This window comes from Erinaceus europaeus, chromosome 18 (assembly GCF_950295315.1).
Source record: "Erinaceus europaeus chromosome 18, mEriEur2.1, whole genome shotgun sequence".
NCBI lineage: Eukaryota > Metazoa > Chordata > Mammalia > Eulipotyphla > Erinaceidae > Erinaceus > Erinaceus europaeus.
This window is the reverse complement of record NC_080179.1, coordinates 47,638,647-47,661,082: the sequence shown is the minus strand read 5'-3', so window position 1 is coordinate 47,661,082 and position 22,436 is coordinate 47,638,647. Positions and strand designations below refer to the sequence as shown.

The 22,436-nt window shown below is 37.6% G+C and overlaps 1 long non-coding RNA gene across 4 annotated transcripts in view; it reads right to left on the bottom strand.

Annotated features, from left to right (window-relative positions):
• LOC132534329 (uncharacterized) overlaps window positions 1-22,009 on the bottom strand; it is a 288,614-nt gene extending 266,605 nt beyond the window's left edge. For 3 of the 4 annotated variants that reach the window (XR_009546056.1, XR_009546055.1, XR_009546054.1), the window contains exon 1: window positions 17,062-17,341. This is a non-coding gene — a long non-coding RNA (uncharacterized LOC132534329). Of the gene's footprint in view, window positions 1-17,061; window positions 17,342-21,941 lie in introns of those variants that run through there. The other variant, XR_009546057.1, reaches the window with a different exon arrangement.
• Window positions 22,010-22,436: the final 427 nt, after the last annotated feature.

Here is a 22,436-nt window from a genome sequence, read left to right as displayed (position 1 = left end):
TTTATGTTGGCAGAGAAAAATCATTTTCTAAATCTATGTTATAATTTAGATACTATATAGGAAGGGAAATGAAAACAAATGACATATATTGGAACTAAAGAAAATAACTTTTGAGTCCAATTTTGAGAAACATGAGTCTTGAATCACTTCTGAGTAATGAAATTGATAACTTCATTATGCCAGGTACTGCAGACTCACCAATGATCTGCTCATGATTTAGGAAAGTTCTGGATTCACACAATTATGTTACATTTTGGTAGAAGAGAAAGGGAACTTCCAAGGAGAAACAAAAAAGAAAGAAAATACTTTAATTTCACCTATTAATAAGTGTGATTCAGAATAATAAATAAGCCATGGTGATAGCTCAGCAGTAAAAAGTATGCCTTGCTTGTGGGAGACCCTAGATTTGATCCCGCCCACCACACAGATTATAAACTGTCAGGAAAAGAATAGACTTCTACATGGCTGTGTTCACTACCATAGTGTCTAGTTTCTTGGACATAGAACATTTATCAGATAACGAATGTCTGACAGCAAGTACCACTTGCTTCGGTATTTCCTATGTAAATTTTTTCCCTAGCAGGGAGTGATATTATATATTTAAACTATAGTATTTTTTTTTTGGCCAAAGGATGTGATTGATATAATATTTTTTAAGTTTTTCAGGGAATTTTATTGGACTGTTACTTTCTTATCATATAAGATGAAGGTGCCCTGATTTCTTTTTAAGAAAGGATAAATTAACAAAACCATAGGGTAGGAGGGGTACAACTCCACACAATTCCCACCACCCAATCTCCATATCCCATCCCCTCCCATGATAGCTTTCCCATTCTCTATCCTTCTGGGAACATGGACCCAGGGTCGTTGTGGGTTGCAGAAGGTAGAAGGTCTGGCTTCTGTAATTGCTTCCCCGCTGAACATGGACGTTGACTGGTTGGTCCATACTCCCAGTCTGCCTCTCTCTTTCCCTAGTAGTGTGGGTCTCTGGGGAAGCGGAGCTACAGGGCACATTAGTGGGTTCTTCAGTCCAGGGAAGCCTGGCCGGCATCCTGATGGCATCTGGAACCTGGTGGCTGAAAAGAGAGTTAACATACAAAGCCAAACAAATTGTTGAGCAATCATGGACCCAAAGGTTGGAATAGTGGCTGAAAGCAGAAGTACACTAGAGTTTGCAGTGATTGATCTAATTATATATCCAGTAGTCACTGGAAAAATTATATCTGTGTTTCTTTTTATATTTTTATGAGACAAGATACAACTCCCTCATATATGGTGTTTTGATTGAGCTCTGGTCTAATGCATGCATGAATAATTTGCTTTATACCTACCGAGAATCCTCCCTGAACAATTTGTCTGCTTTCTGAAGTGTGTCCTGTGGAGGTTAATACTGTGAGATGTGGGGGCAAAGTGGTGGAGGGTGGGTTATGTGCAAATAGTACAAAGCAGAAGCACAAGGGCCTGAGCAATGAACCCCATTTGAGTCCCCGGGTCCCTACCTACAGGGAAGTCACTTTGCAAGTAGTAAAGCAGGTTTTCAGGTGTCTAGCTTTCTCTCCCCCTCTCTGTCTACCTCTCCTCTTTCAATTTCTCTCTGTCCAACAACAACAACAAAATAGTAGCAACAACAATAACAACAACAACAACAATGGGTAAAAAAGATACCACCAAGAGCAATGGATTCATAGTGCAGGCACAATGCCCCAGCAATTAACTCTGGAGGCAAAAAAAATACTGTGAGATATTCCAGGAAAGAAGTATTATGAGATGAATTCTTTCAGGTAAATGCTTATATTACTACCACTTGGTGCAACCCAATACCAGTTATTATAGAATAGTCACAAAATAATCCTCACAACTCCGTTGACTTGTTTTTTTCCCCCACAGTCTTCTTTTTTATAGGGAATACCTATTAATCAACAGTAGAGTTGATATCAGAGGGGCTATCTTGAAGAAATTCTAGCATAGATGGAGCTTCCTGAAAACTTTTCACATACCTCTTTCTAGATCATTCAGCCATGAGTCACATATTTCAGTCATAAAGTTCCAGAGACTCCCTCCTGTTCTGATGCTTTGTTAAGTGAAGCTCTTTGCTTCATGAGGTGTAACAACCATGTTACAAGAATCATCATTCTGAGGACATCCTAATGAATTTCATTTCTTTTCCATGAAGCCTTCACTGACATACTATCCTCATTATTTCTCCACTCTTCTAAGCTCCCATAGTATTCAAAGATTGAATGATTCACTGTTGACTATTAAATATTTAATTAAATACACAGACTTGTATTTCTGGCTCATTGCTTCTATCATCATGGCTAATCATTCTTTGTTTCTACATTCATGTTCCATATGTTTCAGTTACAACAAACACTCTTGAGTGTCCAAGCAAGCCTCAATTTTTTTTGGTTCTGTGCTTTTAAATGATCTATTTGGGCTATCCTTCTACTTCTCTACATCTTCTCAATGGCTATTGTTTTTTTTGTTTGTTTTTATTTTTCACCAGAGCACTGATCAGTACTGGTTTATAATAGTGCCAGGGCTTGAACCTGGGGCCTCAGAGCCTCAGGCATAAGAGTCTCTTTGGATATGCATTAAGCTATCTACTTCCATCTTGGCTATTGGTTCTTTCAGTTATTGTTCAGATGTCATGGTAGCTGCAAAACTTTCCCTGACAATGGGAGTCACTTTGTCCTCTGTTCTCATGGTATTTTGTATAAAGCATACTGTCATAATTAATAAGGTTATGCCATAAAAGTGAGCTTCTGTGACTATCTTCCATGTCTTGCTTAAAAAAAAAAAAGTAGGACTCTGACATGCTCATGCTTGGTTGTATGATTGTTCTGAAATACTTTGAGCAGAGTAACCTCAGAAAAAAAAGTAATAACCAACTGATGGGGGTGGGGGATAATGATCTATTAATATTTGTTGTTGCTTTTGGAGTGACAAAAAGTAATTCTTTAAATTTTGTGGAGTAAGATAGGTTTTAAATTATAAACCTCAGCTCTCAATACTATAAGATCAGTCCAAATAAAGGGCAATATTTTGTCGTTGATTAAACTGAAGATAATTTCTTTATACAAGACTTCACACCCAAATTAGCAGGATAAAATTATTAAACATAGCATCTGGACTAAATTTTAATTCAACACAATAACTTAACCTTACAAGGGAGTTTTAGGTCTCTTAAATGACAGTACTCAGACTTTAGACTATCCTCCCTGATTGCTCTTATTCATTCCATGGCATCCTAATCCATGCTAATCTGCACTTTCCATAAACTTCAGGAAGTGGATGGCTGTAGTTCTGACCTTATGATAACCTTGGGATCTCCAGACTAACCCTTTTGCTTCTCCCTGCTGGCTGTTCTTAACAAAAGCTCCATAGTCACAAATCTGATATCCTAAACTTTAGAAATGGTTTTGCTCTCATTTTAACTAGTCTAGCCTCTACTTGTCACTTTCCATGGATATCCACCCCCTTCCATTTCTTGGAAGACAAGAATGGTTTCTTGGAAGACAAGAATGGTCAGAATGGCTAAACTGTTAAACTGCTTACTGCCCAAGATGATTGATGGGTCAGGAAGGTTCATGAGCTGGTTTCCTTTCAGCAGAGACAGCAAATAATTTCTCAGAGCTCCTCTTACAAGATCTATGTCAGCTCTCCTCTGTTTCGACATCTATTTGACATTTCCATTTGTTTCTCTTTCCTTTCTTTTTTTCCTCCAATAGAGGAGCAATAATCTGCAACCTTAAAATATATCTATGTCAAAAGACTGATTTCATGGGGAAAGTTTTGGCATCTGTGTGGAGAAAAACCTTAGAACAAAAGACATTTACATAGAATTTACAAAGAATGAACAACCTATAAGACTGTCTATCCTACTATTCTGGAAAACACTGAATTTAATGGAGAAGGAAGGACTTAAATCTTGCCAGAGACCCCAATTTTTTTTCCTGGTAACATTCCTGATTCTAATTTTCCTTTTTCCAAATTTTCCCACGTTAAAGAGTAATCAAAAATCATATCTAAAACCATGGGGGGATTATTCATAATTTATGCCTTTCCCACATGGATAGGAGGTGTAGTAAATTTACTTTATTTTTTTTCTCTACATAATGCTTGTTTGTTTATCCAACCTCATAAGAATCCAGAGGGCATAGTATGGCTTCCTTCCACCTGAACAATTTGGCGAGTCAGTCAAAAGAATTAGCAAAAGGTTGGAAACTGCTTCTCTTCCTAGAATTATATGGAAGAAGAGCATATGAGATGTCTGAAAAAAAATGTGTCAAGGAAAGTAAACATCAGACAACATTTTTCTCTTTCCTCATCTTTTTTTTTCTGCAGAAATCTAATTAAAATTAAACAGGGTAATAGCAGATATTACTTCTCTCTTTAATAAGTCCTTTGTACAGTGTGTCTTTTTCCCTTGAATACTGTGTCTCGAGGAGATCATTGTTTTCTTTCTTTTTTTTTTTAATTTTTTATTTAAGAAAGGATTAGTGAACAAAAGCATAAGGTAGGAGGGGTACAACTCCACACAATTCCCACCACCCAATCCCCATAACCCACCCCCTCCCATGGTAGCTTTCCCATTCTCTATCCCTCTGGGAGCATGGACCCAGGGTCGTTGAGGGTTGCAGAAGGTAGAAGGTCTGGCTTCTGTAATTGCTTCCCCGCTGAACATGGGCGTTGACTGGTCGGTCCATACCCCCAGTCTGCCTCTCTCTTTCCCCAGTAGGGTGTGACTCTGGGGAAGCTGAGCTCCAGGACACATTGGTGGGGTCTTCAATCCAGGGAAGCCTAGCCAGCATCCTGGTGGCATCTGGAACCTGGTGATTGAAAAGAGAGTTAACATATGAAGCCAAACAATTTGTTGAGCAATCATGGATCCCAAGCTTGGAATAGTGGAGAGGAAGTGTTAGGGAGGTACTCACTGCAAACTCTAGTGTAGTCCTGCTTCCTGGGCCAGTGGGGGGTGGGAGTGGGCTGGAGGGATGGGTCACAGTCCTTTGGTGGTGGGAATGGTGTTTATGTACACTCCTAGCAAAATGTAGACATATAAATCAGGAGCTAATTAATATGAGAGGGGGAAATCAATTGTATGTCTCAAAGTTTCTCAAAAGACAAACTGAATCTTTTTAATATATAGGCTATGTATTTGATATACGGACTCTCTCAAAAGCCTAGACCAAGTAGATTAGAAGCTTCCAATAGCACAGCTATATACAAGATACTGGGTACTGTACAGCAAACCATAACAAAGGGACTTTTCAAAGTTAACCCAATTAACAAATAATGTGATGATAATATTAACTATTGATTGTCTTTTTGAACCCTAAGACAGCAGGAACCTCACATCTTCACTATAGAGCCCCTACTTCCCCCAGTCCTGGAACCCTTGGATAGGGCCCACTTTCCCGTATGCATCTCCCAATCCAAACCAAATAACATTGCATCTGCCGATCACAACCTAACCAAAGCAACGATTGCTACCTCAACATGCTTCACCTCAGAATGTATCCAGAGACTTCACGTGTGGAATGACAACCCTTCAGCTTCATTACTCAGGTGAGACCTTTCCTTTAATAGTACACTCTAATTTCATCTCAGGTAGTTCACTTTCCAACAAAGTCCCACAACCTAGATATACAACAGTTTCTGTGAGAGAGAGCTTATGTGCACACGTATCCATAAACTACTGCAAAATATATACCTGAAAGCAGGACTACATTGTTTTCTTTCTTTACCAACTAGTTGTATGTGTGTTTGAGTGTTTTACATTGAGCCCTGGTTTCTGGTGGTGCTGAAAGGTTGAACCTGGGTCCCCAAAGCCTTAAATATGAATATTTCTTGCACAATCATTATAGTATCTCCGTAGGCCCACATTTTGCATATTCATATCTCATTGTCTCTATTGGGGATTGCAGGACTCTTCTGAGTCTTCTTTGACAAGAGTAAGATTTGGATACTGGTAAAGGGAGCTTATGAGTTTCAAAATAAAAGTTCCAGTTGTTATTTTTGACTTTAGTTAATTAAACTGAGACTATCTTTCCTGAAACCACACACACTAGAGAAGGAAAACTTGACATAAATTTCAAAGAATTCAAGCCTCATGATTGATTGCTGTACTTACAAATATCTATTAGACTCAGAGATATTTCAATCAGGAAAACCATTATCTAAGGACACTTCTAACCTGACACTAGGTGATTCACTCTATAGAGCCTACATAATACCTTGAACAAGGACCCAGTTTCAAACTTTTGGCCCCTGCTAGTGGGGCAAAACTTCCTGAGCACTGAAACAGTACTGCCAATGTCTCTCTTTTCTCACTCCCTCTCTATCTCTCTCCTTTTAATTTCCCTCTATACTATCAAATAATAAATCAGTAAATGGACAAGAAAGAAAATAAATTGTTGAGACATGAATGTCACTAGCATATGGCTGACGTCAGCCTGATGAGCATACAAAGAATTTACACAAAATCACAAGGCATTGTGAGTATACAGGAAGCATTTAAGAGAGTATCTTGATGAAATCACTCTCTCTGTTCCTACTGCTCTTCTCACCATACCCACCACATCACTTCCTCTGGGACCTGAACATGTATAGCTGAGTGCTGGTACTAAGCTTAAAGACTCATGACTCCCTGCTGTCATGAGTTGATATTTGCTCCTTGACCTACTTTGCTGCCATGGTTTTTATGTACCTGAATAACCCTCAATGTAGTAAACCTCCTATTTGTTAGACCCCAACCAAAACCAACACAAGTTTTTTAGTTTAACTACTGTAAGAAATATCTTCCGTTGGCTACCCTTCTTTATTGGAATAAAAGCTTCACAAGTAGTATTTCTCTTGTCTCTTTCTCCCTCTGTCTATCTCTCTGTATTTCACCTCTATAAAAAAGAGAATGGAAGAGAGGGGGTTGGGGAGGCAGGATATAAAGACAAAGAAGACAACTGAGAACAGTGCAGTCCTCATACACACAGATCTTGAAACCCAGTGATAACTTTAGTGAGAAAAAGAAAAGTATATATACTGTCTAGCCTCAACAAAGTAGCTTCTAATGAGAATACATGCTTTATTATATAATATCTCTTTTTAAAAAATAAGAGGTTATATAAAAATTTTCTAATTTTTATTCCCAAGGATGTAGATACTATTAGTTTGAAGAAAAGCCACATGCTCAAGAAATCTAATGGAGAAATAATAGTAATAATTGGGACAAAGTAATTTTTGTTTGTTTATAAAAGTAATTCTAAAGAATAATAATCTCTGGACCAAATACCTATTAGTTATTTAACAAGAGTGGCATCTGTACTGACTGAGTTAGTAGGGTGACCTTAGTTATTTCATAAAAAATAAAATTTAATAAATATCTATTACGGGGGTTGGGCAGTGGCACACCTGGTTAAGCACAAATAGTACTAAGTGCAAGGACCTATGCAAAGATCCAGGCTTGAACTCTTGGCTCCTCACTTGTAGGGGGGAAGCTTCACAAACAGTGAAGCAAGTCTGCAATTATCTATCTTTCTTACTCCTTCTCTATCTCCCCATCAACTATCAATTTCTTTCTGTCCTATCAAATAAAAAAAATAGAAAAAAATGTCCACCAGAAGCTGTGGATTTATAGTGCTGGCACCAAGTCCCAGCAATAATCCTGGAGGCAAATATATATATATATATATATATATATATATATATATATATGTATATATACATATATATGTATGTATTTGACTTTGCTAGAATTTTCTTTGGGGAAATTAGCTTTACATGAGTAACTCTAAATATAGGTATATTACTCCCTTCTACATTTTTATCTTTTGTAGGATCACAAATAAAAGAAGCTTAGCAAATCCAACATTCCATGTTTCCTGTCAGCAAGTTTTACTCAGTAGATAGTAAATAGATAGATTTAGTGAAAATAAGTTATGATTTAAAAGACACTGGGCATATTTTTTAAGAGTGAAAACAATTTTGATTTCACCAATCCACTAATGCTTTTTTTTTTTTTGGTGTTTTACAGCTAAAACTTTTGTAGTTATTTGTGTTGTGGTGTCATAGGTCTCATATAAATCATGATCACTCTTACTTCCCCACTATCTTATTTCATATTTTATCTCATGTGTTATTCTCATTGAATCATAGAATGTACAGAAGCTAGTAGGAGTATTCTATGAAACTATAATGGACAGATACTCTATTATTAAATGTTTTTTACATAGCAGATTTTATAGTATAAGAACTTGACTTTAGAGAGAAGCTCAATCATAATAGCTTCCATATACATAAGCAATCACTTGATTCTATGTGATTTACAGATTTTTTGCACAAATATAACTACATTTATTGTTGCATTCTAATTCAATTCCAGCATTGATAAAGAAAACTATTAGCTCTCCTCATCCCTATTTAAAGTAAATTTATATGCAACAAAGAGATCATTCAGAATGTGTTCGGGACTGATTATATCTAAAAAGCATATGAGGTAGACAGAATAAGAAATTACATTCATGCAAAATTTTCTCATTTCTATCTGATTTGTTCTACTTTCAAAACTCCATTTTATTTTATTTTATTCTATATTCCATCAGCCAGCAATTAGGAATGTAAGTTGTTTAGTCATTGTCACACAAATTCTATACAAGGTGTTTTTTTTTTCTATTGCTAAACCATATTAAGGAGCAACAGAGTTTACTCATAAAGCAGTAGCATTTTATCACTGTAATCAGCCTTATATAAGCCCAGTAACAAAAATGACAAAGTCTGATAAAATGCTCACTACCAGTTCAGAGAAATTTTAATTTTATTGCCATCCCAAGAAAAGCTATTTAGGTAGCACATATTTGCCTACACCTGCTCCTCAGTGTGATTGCTTTGCTCCCCATTTCCTGTCTCTCACTTCCTAGGTAGCATTCTTATGCTGAGTCTACTCCTTCCCCCTGCTCAATTGTTCTGATGATTCTGTGTCCCTTACAGTCTATGTTTTTGAGAGAAGCAAATCAGAAAAGTAAAAATGAAAGAAACTTTTGGCATTATTCAATAACAAGGGAAAGACTCCTCTTGCCTTTACTTTATGGAAGGTGGAAGGACCTAAACCAATTATTTTATTCTTTTTCTGAACTCTTAGCCTACCTTCTACCTTCTTCCTGATGCACAAAAAAAAAAAAAAAAAAAAAAAAAAAACTTTCATTTTGTATAACTTTTTCTAGTACTTTTCTGCTTGCAAGAGTGGATGCTGCTTTTAGCTCATGAATTATTTAATAAAGCAAATCATATCTTTAAAACTAGCTTTGTTGCTCCTCTCCCCAGTCACCTAAGAATAACAAAGAAGATCACCAGAGAACACAACAAGACAAGACTTGGAATACTTTGGGAACCCACCAAGTCACAGGTGAGTACAATCACATGTGGCTCATGGACAGAGAGGGGCCTAAGGAGAGATTCCTGGGGCAGAAAGCCCGTACCTACTCGGGAGGGACTTGTAACAATCTGGCAGTTCGCCAGCTCAGATACCATCTCTGGTCTGATTTTTATCAGCAAGTAAACTGCTGATGGGAGGAGAGGATCCCCTAAGGCTTACCAAATGCAACGTTTGAGTGTCCATTGCTACAGTCCCTTGGAGGCTGGAGTAGCACTGGGGAGACCCTGGGCTGACATCGGGGAGCAGAGACCTGATCAGGCAACTAAGGAGAAGACATACACTCTCAGTAGTCTGGAAGTAAGGCTGTATAGTGACAGCCTTTCCACATTGTTCTCCTAACAATTCAGAGACACATTGAATAACTGTCCTAGAACCCATGGAGTACAAACAGAATTTGTTTAGAAACTCACAGGGCCAAGGACTGCTGCCCTTCCTGGTTCTGGCTGTGGTCTTAGAAGCTGAATTGGGTCTGGGATTTTGACCCTTGGGGTGTGGGAGTCTCTTTGTAAAACCACTGTGCTATCTCTCCCCCACCTTATTTTATCTTGAGGTTAGGGGTGTGTAATTAAGATAAAAAAACCTATTTATAGTTAAAAATCCTGCAGACTCCCATAGCCTACAGGGAAGATAAAGCACAAAGGAGGGTTTAACAGCCACTGTTCATCACTTCAAGGATTGAGACAACATTGAAATGACTGTTAATTTCCATAACTGTGAACTCTTAAGTACCTTTCTTTAGATACAAGTCAATCCAGACAAGTGTGATTAGTGGACTGGATAGTACTGACAGGGGGACCTTATAACACACCATATACAATGGTTAAACCAAGAAGAAACATTGGAGATAGGAAAAAGGACAAAAGCCCAGATAAAACTCCTCAAAGGTTGTAGCACATAAGAGTGAGGACAAGATCCGAACACTAACTGAGGCATTAGTCACAAGAGTGAGGAAAAAGTTTGAAAGTAATGTCATAAGAAATGAGGAAGCAACAAATGAGACTCTAAAAGAAAACACGAACTATCTTGAGGTAATCAGAGAGCTGAAAGCTAAAGAGCACAACTAGCTTAACAAGCTAATACAGTATCAGAACAGGGTAAGAAAATAGCTGAGCTACAGAAGACAACATAGGAGATAGAATAGAGCAAGTGAAGCAGGAAATAGAACTAGCAAGATTGAAGATGAATTAGATTAAACTAAAAAAAGATCTCAACAACAGAGACATATGGGATGACATCAAAAGAAGTAATATATGCATTATTGGCTTGCCAGAGGAAGAAAGAGAGGGAGTTAAGAAAGCATTATACAGGACATAATAGCTGAATTCCCTACTCTTGACAACATAAAAGACAGAAAGGTTCAAGAAGCTCAGAGAGACCCAAACAGAATTAACCCAGACTTAAAGACACCAAGACACATCATATTTAGAAAGAACGAAAAGGTTTAATGACAAAGAAAAGATCTTGAACACTGCAAGAGAAAAACAGTCACCTACAGAAGAAAACCCATAAGATTTGCAGCAGATTTCTCTACACAAATACTAAAGGCCAGAAGAGATTGGCAAGATAATGAGCTCTCAATTAGAAAGGCTTTCAAGCAAGACTACTGTATCCTATCATTCAAACTAGATGGAGGCATAAAAATCTTCTCAGACAAGCAACAGTTGAAGGAATCAACTATCACAAAGACCGCCCTGCAAGAAGTTCTGAAAGGTCTCTTCTTCTTCTTCTAGCATTTGCCCTTCTTCCGTAGCCAGTCAACAGCATCAGGTTGAGCCTGATGTAAAGTTTTGAGACCTCCTTTGAATCTGGAGAGGTGGCAGTCGTTGACTATGTGGGTCATAGTCTGTCTGTAGCCACAGGGGCAGTTCAGGTCGTCTCTGGATCCCCAGCGATGGAACATAGAGGCGCACCGGCCATGGCCTGTGCGATAGCAATTGAGGAGGGTCCAATCATAACGTGCTAGGTCAAAGCTGGGTTGACGCTTGCAGGGGTCTGTGATGAGGTGTTTGTTCTTTACCTCAGCTGACTGCCAGCTCTGTTTCCAAGATACTGGAACAGAGAAGTTCAGTGTAGGCGTAGGGGACCAGATTGGGTGATGAGATGTCAAGCGTTGAACAGGGTGGGCAAAGATATCCGCGTATATTGGCAGGTCCGGTCGAGCGTAGACATGGGAAATGAACTTAGATGATGCCGCATCCCAACGAATATCTGGCGGGGCGATGTTGCTAAGAACTGGCAGCCATGGAACCGGGGTGGAACGGATGGTTCCAGAAATTATCCTCATGGAGGAATATAATTTGGAATCGACCAAGTGGACATGGGGGCTAAGGAACCATACTGGGGCACAGTATTCTGCAGTGGAATCGCATAATGCCAGAGATGATGATCATAGTGTGGAAGCGCTTGCACCCCATGAGGAGCTGGCCAGTCTTGCAATGATGTTATTCCTCGCGCCCACCTTTGCTGCAGTTTTTATGAGATGTTTATGAAATGACAGAGTGCGATCGAGAGTAACACCAAGATAGACTGGCTGGGCTTCATGCCGGATTCTCGTATCGCCAAGCTGCACATTAAGCTCACGCGAGGCAGAGGCATGGTGTAGATGGAAAACAGATGATACCGTTTTTGCAGTGCTAGGGATTAGTCGCCATTTTTTACAGTCATCAGATATCAGAGACATGTCTTTCGTGAGTGTTTCCTCAAGGATGTCGAACTTTGATGCCTGAGTTGCACAGCAGATGTCATCGGCATACATTAACTTCCTTGAAGAAGTTTCTGGGAGGTCATTGATGTAAATATTAAATAGCGTAGGAGCCAGAACAGAGCCCTGGGGGAGGCCACTTGAGACAAGTCTCCATCTGCTAGACTTGTCACCCAGATGTACCCGGAATCTTCTGTTTTGGAGAAGAAACGATATAGTGTTGGCCACCCATGGAGGCAGGCATCTTGAGATCTTGACTAGGAGACCACGGTGCCAGACCATGTCATAGGCTGCTGTGAGATCAACAAAGACAGCACCTGCCTTTAAATTCTTCTGGAATCCATTTTCAATGTAAGTTGAGAGGGCCAGGACTTGTTCGCAGGTAGATCTTCCTGGGTGGAAACCAGCTTGGGCGGGTGATAGGAATTTCTCTGTAAGAGGAGAAATACGTGACAGAAGCAGCCTCTCAAGGAGTTTGTAACACACGGAGAGGAGAGAAATTGGTCTATAGCTGGCGGCCAGTGTTGGGTCTTTCTTTGGTCTCTTATAAATAATCACATCATAATAGACATGCCATATATCAGAGCACCCTAAAATTTTAGAATAGTGGCATTAAAATATCTTTATTCTATAATATCAATAAATGACAATGGCCAGAATTCACCTATTAGACCACATAGAGTATGAATATGGATCAGAAAACACAACCCAACCATATGTTTTCTGCAGGAATCCTACCTAACTCAACAAGCTAAACACAGACTCAAAGTGAAAGGATAGAAAAATACCATATAAGCCAATGGACCACAAAAAGGGCAGGAACAGCTATTTTCAATTCATCATGACAGATCTTAAAATAAATAAAATTTTAGAAGATCATGCTCAGAGGATTGGTCAATCAAGAGGTCTTAATGATTATTAACATCTATGCACCCAATGAGAGGCCATCTAAATACATCAAACATCTATTGAAAGAACTACAGTAATATATTAACAGCAACACAGTAACAGTAGGGGATTTCAACACACCTTGAATGTTAGACCAGAAACTATCAAATATTTAGAGGACAATAATGGCAGAACTCTTTTCCATCTAAATTTTAAAGACCTCTTCAATGAAATGAATCCAATTACAAAAAAAAAAAAAGTTGAACAACAAACACAAAACAGAACTTAGACTGTGTCTGGTGTATTGCACCAAAGTAAATGACTCTAGGGTAGAGAGGGAGGGTTCATGTCCTGGAACAGTCTGGCAGAGGAGGACCTACAGGGAGGTTGAATTGTCATATAGAAAACTGAGAAATGTGAACAAGGGTAGATGGCATAATGGTTATGCAAAGTGACTCTTATTTCTGAGGCTCCAAAGTCTCAGGTTCATGGGTGAATTCACCTTCCTTACTCCATCTTAGATAGAACTTGAAGATGGCATGTTAAGTGAGATAAGTCAGAAACAAAAGGATGAATATGGGATGATCTCATTCATAGGCAGAAGTTGAAAAACAGTATCAGAAGGGAAAACACAAAGCAGAACTTGAACTGGAGTTGATGTATTATACCAAAGTAAGTCTCTGGGGTTGGGGTGAGGGCTCAAGTCTGGAACATAATGGCAGAGGACCTAGTGGGGGTTGTACTGTTATGTGGGAAACTGGGAATTGTTACACATGTATAAACCATTGTATTTTACTGTTAACAGTAAACCATTAATCCCCCAATAAAGAAATTAAAAAACTAACTTTGTTGGACTTTTTATATTTAACAAGCTTAAATAAAATAATAATTATTAGACTGCTGCACTAAAAGACGCCTAGGCCTTAAAACTAAAAGTGGTTATGTAAATCTATTCAAAAATATACTCAGTAGTCTTATGACAATCACTGAAGTATTCATGTACAAAACTTTTTGTATTGGTCATAGTTCTCCAGAAAAACAAAGACAATATTAAATAGGTTATAGATGATGATAGACATGCAAACATAAAAGGAGATAGAAAAAATTACTCAGATGATTTTGAAGCCCTATAATTTTATCTACAACTATTGAATCAGCTACAATCAATAGTATAATACAATGCAAACTCTGATATAAAGGAACCAGAGAGCAGAAAGTATAAAGCTGAGTCCAAATGTCTGTAAATAGGGAACAACTGTCATACTTTCCATCAAGTTCAAATGCCCTAGAAGAGGATATGTGACAAGAGAAACTCAAGATTAGCAATTCAAATAGGTCATTTGCCCTTCAACTACCTTTTTTATCTTTTCTGAGTCACTAGATCTGGTGGGACCCAACTACATTGGTAAATGTAAGTGATTACTTCAAATACTAATTTTTTAAAGGAATACTTTTACAAACCTCACAGAAATAATGTTACTAGCTATTTGTGCATTCCCTTATATAATCAAGATGAGATATAGTTTACATATCATACTGTTTTTATGTAAATTAAGCATGTTTAGAAGCTTAAATAACAATTTGATGAATTATATTGATTCTTCTGTCATCCATCGAAAAATCACAGTAACAGCTGACTAGAAAAGAAACACTTCATTGACAAAGAGATAATTTATAAGGTTGGGAAGCAAGTATAGCCAGAATGAACTGTAAAGCAAATTTAAGATCTCTATATGTAAATATTTTGTGTACCATATGAACAAGAACAAAATATTGCAGCCTACTAGTTAAAGGAAGAAACTGACATACAGAGATAGAACTGTCAGACTTCCATCAGATTTCTTATCACAAAGCCTAGAGACAAGAAGGGAGTGCACTATTTGTAGGCTGACAATGAGGTTTTATGATTCCATTGTATTCATTGGTTGCAATGCTTTGCTTGTTCTCTCAGAGGATCTGACTTATAACTATATTTTCTTTGTGAGATTATTACAATATTAGAGAGGAAGTACTGTGGCACTCAGAAACAGCTGTTCATCAATGCAATAAGAGAAAGCAAGGCAAAAAATGAAAGTGTGGTGGTTTTATCTTCTAGTCCTGCTATTCTCTCCTCAAGTTGATTTATTGTATTTACTAGGCCTCTTACAGAGTCTTAACTCCATCAAAAGTGACCTTCATATCCTCAAGCTCTGTTTCCAGTTTTCTTTGTGCATCTTGCAGCTTTTCAGTGAAATGATCTCTGAGATCCTAAATTTGTGTGTATACCATGGCTAGAGTCTTGATATGCCTTCATTATAATCTTTCTGAATTAAAACTCAAACTTTTTTTTTTCCAAATTGTTTTCAGTTCAAACAGCTGAATTTTCCCCCATGCTTCCCCCATGTTTCCCCCACTGTTTCTGCAATTCAGCCAGCAGGTGGTGCTGTGGCTATTTTGTATATACATCATGGTGGTGAGAGAGGGAGAGTCTTCTGTATTGCTTTAAGTGAATTTATAAAGAATAGGTCTTTGTTGCCTTGTTTCAGACTGTACTCTGGCCTCTAGCAGTCTTCTGCCATAGTCTGTACAGACTACACAGTTTCAGCTTTTGACCAGGTTTTTCCTGCCTTTTTGGCTCTAACTTGTATGTTCTGATGTACGGTTATCAAAATGCAGCCAGCTTCCCACTACTGTTTCTGGGTTCCTGGTCCTAGCTGTTTTGTCTTGAAAGTTTTTCCTTCACCCTTAACACATGTACCTGCACCCAACTGTGGCTCAGTTAATTTCTTCAAAATATCCAGTTGAAATGTTGTGAGATTTTTGTTGTTGCTGCTGCTGTAGCTAGTTGTTCCTAGGCTACTATCTTTGGCTACTGCTCTCCTAATGGGTGCACTCACCAGAAGTCACTGTGGGACACTTTATTTTTCAAGTCTTCTTCCAATTCTAAGTTCTTTTAATAAACACTCCTATTTTATCTCATGTATTCAAACTTGGGAGTTGGTTAAAAAGAAATTGTTAGTGATGGAAATGTTCTCTTGAAAGCTGTTATTGTGTATACATCCATCCATACCTGTATGTTGATTATCACAAGTTTGTAGAAAGAATTCAAGTTTCACGATTGGAAAGATCTGGATTCAAATTATGTTTTTAACAGTTAATATGTAACCTTTAGTAATATGTGATATAAATAAATAATCTATTTGATACTCACTGTACAGGAGTTTCAAAAATAAATTCAGGATTGGGGGAGTCGGGCGGTAGCACAGCGGGTTAAGTGCACCTGGCTCAAAGCGCAAGGACCAGCATAAATTCACGATCAGAAAATAAATGCCTAGCTCTGTCTCTAAGCAACATTGCCATCTAGGGTAAATAACTGATCTAATTGACCTCAAGGCTCTTTCCAGTCCTAAAATCCTGCAATTTGTGTTAAACTCAGTTGTATATGTAAAAAAATATGTTTTGCAATTTTCCCATTATGTATGCATAGGCACTACAGTTACATATAAACTTGCCCCTCACTGACTCTTATATATGCTTGAGAGTCCGATGCTTTATCCACTGTGCCACCTCCTGGACCATTCACTGACTCTTATATGAAAATTGTATTTCCGCAAAGAAACTTTTCCAAACCTTACACAATCTCTACACCTAACCTGCCAACCTTTCTCAGTATATGCAGTTTGTGTTTTATATTTATGTGGTACTTATGACAATTTGAACTAAAATATATTTTTGTCATTATTCTCTCTTGTGTCAGAACAGTGTCTTGATCTTAATTGTTTTCCCAATGTTTCTTTTTATGTGATGCCACAGAGCAAACTCAGGCCTCACACACATATGCAATACTGCTGAGTGTCTTCCCCTTGCCAATGTTATTGTTTATTTTTTGAAAGACACTACTAGTGAAGAGAGACTGATACCACAGCACCACTCCACTGTCCATGAAGCTCCCCTTTGATGCTGCCCATGGTGCTCTCATGTGGTACTGGAGCTCAATCTCAGGACCTCATATGCTGCAAGGCCAGGGCTATGCCAGTTCAACCATTTATTTGCTTCCATTTACCTGAAATTTTGCACTTTTCCACATTTGTAGAAGTTATACCACATATACCTGTTGAATAAGAGGAGTGAAGGTTACTACTATAATGCCAGCCTTTATTTCTACTTCCAGCTTACAGCTCTCCCTACTCAATTGTGCTGACCACAGAAAAAAGCTGAAGCTTCAGAAAGGTGCTCTGTACAGTAAAGTCTTGCCAATATTTGCCATGGATTTTGGATTGTAGTCTGTTTCCTTCCCTAATGTCCTGGAAATCACATTTTATTTATCTTGGCCAGCATCTCAATTTGCAGCTGCCTTCACTGTTTTCTCTGTGGCAAGCTCATCCGTCTCTTGATGATTTAGATAGACCATAATGGTTCTATTTTGGATAATTGATGGTAATATAACATTTAAGGACACCCTCGTGTTATAAGCCAAGACATGGGAGTAATTCCAGACTATATAATTCTAGTTAAAGAAACAATTCTAGAAGGGCAAGAATTCAACATTCTTAGGAACTAATGGGTGACAATGACATTTGACTAAAGTCTGTGGGCTGTGTAAAAATGAAAGTCAGTGTAAATTACCACTTTATGAGAAAATAAATAGCATTATGAAGAAAATAAAATGTGCATTTAAAGGTAAGTTAAGGCATCAAATTCTTTGTAAGCTTCCCAAATCTTTGTAAACAACTAGACAGATTGATATTTTGTAGATACTCATAAAACTGGCTGAAATAGTTATATTTAAGAGATATAAAGTCATGCTAGATAGACCTCATTAAGATGCAAAATTAATAGATCACTCAATTTGAAATACTGACTGAAGAAAAATAAATATTATTGTAAAAGAAACAAAGTCCAGGAAACAGAAAAAGGTGGCTAGAAGACACTATGGATATCCACCCTCTGAAGCTGAAAGGAAATACTTCCAGAGGACTAAAATGAGGATGCTAAAGTAGCAAATTATTAGTGTACTTGTGTCCTTTCACTCAACAAATCGTGATCCTGATTTGTCTTATAGTCAGAAATCATTTAAATCTCCCCTCTCATATTTCCACCCAAGCGGAACCCAAATACATAGCAATCAGGGCTAAAATGGAGACAGTTAGTAATATAACTGCATCAGACTCACAGAACAAACATTAGTGACGCTGAAATGCAAAGCAGCCGTGGGAGACCTACTGAGCTTTCTCCAGGAACTAGCATGGACAGCTCAGTATTGGTGCTTACTAAGTAATGTAGATAAAAGTACATTCCTAGATGCAAGGAAATGCCCTAAGAATATTGATGACAATATATTCCAAATAGAAGACTAACAAAATTTATTTTTATTAATAATCAAACATTTATTTAACTTGATTCATCATTTTTATTACCAAATCCATTTTTATTAAGGTATTAATCAAATTTTAATTTGCGATTTAACTGAGCAAGTATTAGGACTAAATAATTTTCTGTTTGTCTTTTTTTTTCCCAGAGTTGGAGCCTCACACATGCATGATTTTGCAGCTCCTAATATGACATATTCACTAAGAGAGAAGAGACAAGGAGATTATGATATACCATAGGAAAAGAGCTTTCCCCAGTGCTGAACTATCTCTCCAATCCAAGAGGATAATTTTAGCAAAATAAAAATAAATGAAACTCATAACTATGATAAATAAAACATTAATCTGTAGAGTTAGTGAGGTAGTAACAGAAGTTGGGCACCAGTATTTCATCCCTATGTCTCTAGAAGTCACGAGTTCAATCCCCAGCATTATATGCCAGAGTTGAGCAGTGCTCTGATTCTATATTTCACTCGATGAAAATAAATAAATAAAATTACGACAAAATAAAAATAATGAGCAAAACAAAATTGATTAAAGGAACTTTTTTCTGGAAAATAATTTTAGGTAAAAATACCTTGTGGATGACATTTGTTGACATTCATACTATTTTATATAAAGTCCTGTGTTTAAAGCACTCCCAAGGTTAATACAGTCTCCACTTGAAATGACGTGGGAAAAATTATTCAATAATCCAATGGAAATGTTCAAAGCTCACTTTAGCAGTGAATCTAGATACCCTCTAAGTCCACTTTCACTTCCGAAATTTTGTTTTTCCTGTTTTCCATTATCTCAATGAAAGGCTTCTCATGAGACAGGAAATCAACTTTCCTGGATAAAGCAGTACATTATATAAGGCAAACATTTTGTTTTTAAGGTTCAATGATATGAGACTTGAACACAACCTGATCTTTAAAGAGATGATAAACATATGGCATTTTACAATAAGTTTTTTTTTCAACTAGATTATCATAGAGTGAACAAAAATTTTCTGTAAGAGATGAAGTACTTTATCATATAAAGTAAATATATTATCTTAAAATTTTATTCCCATTTGGAAAACTGGTATATTTTTGTCAGAGAAGGTGTCTCTTATTTTATCTTAAGATGCTCATTTCCAGCAGACTTTGAGAGGATGTTTCAGCCTTATAAAAGTGCATGATATCTCCTGCTAGCTTTGGTTTTCCTTGCCAAGGAAATCCAAGGTGCAAGATCTAATCAAATCAGAACCAACTTCCAGCTGTGATCATCAGGCAGAAACACATGGCAGGAATATGGATTCTTCTCAAATTCTTTGTAGAAATAAAAGCATGTTCTTTTCAAACAATGACTAAGATTTAGATCTACTGAGTCGGGGAGATAACTTAGTCTGCATGCTTGATGTCTCAGAAGCTGTTAGTTCAAATTCTAGTCACTACCTTAAGCTATGTATTAGATTAAGCTGTTTCTTTATTCTGTTGTCTCTCATACCCCACTCGTGGTCTCACTGAAGAAAAAGATGCTTTGTTATTTCATGACTTTGGACTCACAATTCTTATATGCTCTGGGCTGACATAAAGTTAACTTTCTTTCTTTTTAATTTTTTTAGAAAAAACAAAAAAACATTACTTACCAAAATAACACAAAAGGTAAAAAAAAAAAAAAACAGAATTGGGGAGAGGAAATGGAAAATGAACAGAATATTCACAAAAGAAGAGATCCAAAAGGCCAACAGGCATATGAAAAATGCTCCAAGTCAAGGACTGTTAGTAAAATGCAAACAAAGAAAACAATAAGGTACCATTTCACTCCTCTGAGAAAGTCACACATCTGAAATTGAAAGCAACAACAAATGCTGGGGAGGGAGGCTGTCTGAGGGAACTGGATGGGATGGTAAAGGAATCTTCCTACACTGCTGGTGGGAACGTAAATTGGTCCAACCCTTGTAGAAAGCAGTTTGAAGAATACTCAGAAGGCTTGAGATGGACCTTCCTATGTCCCAGAAATTCCTCTCCTAAGGCATTGAATACAGTCATCCAAAGAGATATGTGTATACTCATATTCATAGCAGCACAATTTGTAATAAACCAAACGTGGAAACAACCCAGATGTCCAACAATAGGAGTGGCTGAGTAAGTTTTGGTCTATATATACAATGGAAGACTACTTAGCTATTAAGAATGATGATGTCACCTTCACCTCATCTTGGATGAAGCTTGAAGGAATCATGTTAAGTGAGGTAAATCAGAAACAAAAGAATGAATATGGAGTGATCTCACTTATGAAGATAAATTGATAATTAGAACAGGAAGGTGAAAACCAAAGAAGAACTTGGACTGGGTTTGATGTATAGCACAAAAGCCAAAGACTCCGGGAGTAAGAGGTGCTTTCAGGTCCTGGTGAATGATGTGGGAGGAGGAACTAGGCTGGGATGAAAATGTTTTAAAGAGAAATTTTACCCATGTATCAACAACTATATTATCAACATGTATTTATTTTAAACCATTAAGCCCCAAATAAAAATTAAACACATGCAATATACTATTTTTTGACTCAATGTCTTAAAAAACATGCTTCCACTTTCTTTCTGGCATCTTGATATTGCAGGAAAGCAAAGAAACTAATCTGAAAAGATTTGATAACTTAATAGATCATCTTGGGGGCTGGGTGGTAGCACAGTGCGTTAAACGCACATGGCACAAAACACAAGGACTACTGTAAGGATCCCGGTTCCAGCCCCTGGCTCCCCACCTGCAGGAGGGTAACTTCACAAGCAGTAAAGCAGGTCTGCAGGTGTCTATCTTTCTCTCCCCCTCTCTGTCTTTCCCTCCTCTCTCCATTTCTCTCTGCCCTATCCAACAATGAGTGACATCAACAACAATAATAACCACAACAAGGGCAACAAAATGGGGTAAATGGCCTCCAGGAACAGTGGATTCATAGTGCAGGCACTAAGCCCCAGTAATAACCATGGAGGCAAAAAAAAAGAAAGGAAAGAAAAAAAGAAAAAGAAAAGGTCATCTTTTCTTATTTTGTATTTAATAAAATTCCATCTATATAAAAAAATCTAAATTCTTATGAGGAGGAACTAGAACCAAAATGTCCAAATATGGAGGACTTGTTTTCACTTCCTTCTACAATAACAGCAAAGCTACACCAAAATGTGCATCCGTGTACAAAGAAATGGACCACAAATTCAGTTAAACAAGTTAAACAAATAAAAATTTTAGTGTACAGATGGTCAGATCACAGAGACACATTCATACAAAGAAAGAAATCCCCATTTGATTGACAACAGGCTATAATCAGAAAGAGATCACTGAGGTTAAAACATTAATTTGGGAAGCAGAAAAACAAATGCACTGAAAACTATATACTATAAACTAGGTGGGCATTCCAGGAGTCTCTATAACCTTGCTGAGAACAGAGCTACTAGGCACCATATTTAATTTCACTCTCCACAGTAATAGACCCTGGGAACAAATTCTGGGAGTAATGTGGCTCCTAGGAAAACATCAGATACAACATCCATCTGCTCACATCTGACTGTTAGCCAAAAAAAAAAAAGTCACATACTAGCATCCTTAAGACATACCAATGCATAGTCAGAGAAGGGAGCCACTCTGTATGTCCTGTTCCTTCACTGGCTCAGATTCTTCCAGTTTTAGGGTATATAGTCTGTCAACACCTGGGATAAAGGAAATACTATATTTAAACCCTGATCCTCTCACCCAGAATAGTGTAGCATTTGTAATATAAAATCTCTGGTCACCACCCAGTTGACCTCAATATTATAGCCTCTACCAGACATTTACTCTTGCTAAGCCTTATTTCTCAGGCCTGTTCAAGCACAGATCTCCTGCCCAGATCCTCAGAAAGCACCAAATATAATTACTAGCTAATGATAGTTACCTAAAGTAGTAGAACATGATGATGAACTTGGTTAAGAAAATTTAACTGAGAAATGTAAATTTTCTTTTTTTTTTTTTGTCTCCTGTCGTATGCTTTACATTGGTTTGTCCTAGCCCTCCCCCCGCCAAGAGAATTGGATCAGGCCTGCTAATTCCGTGGGCCCGCTTGGCCCCGCCCC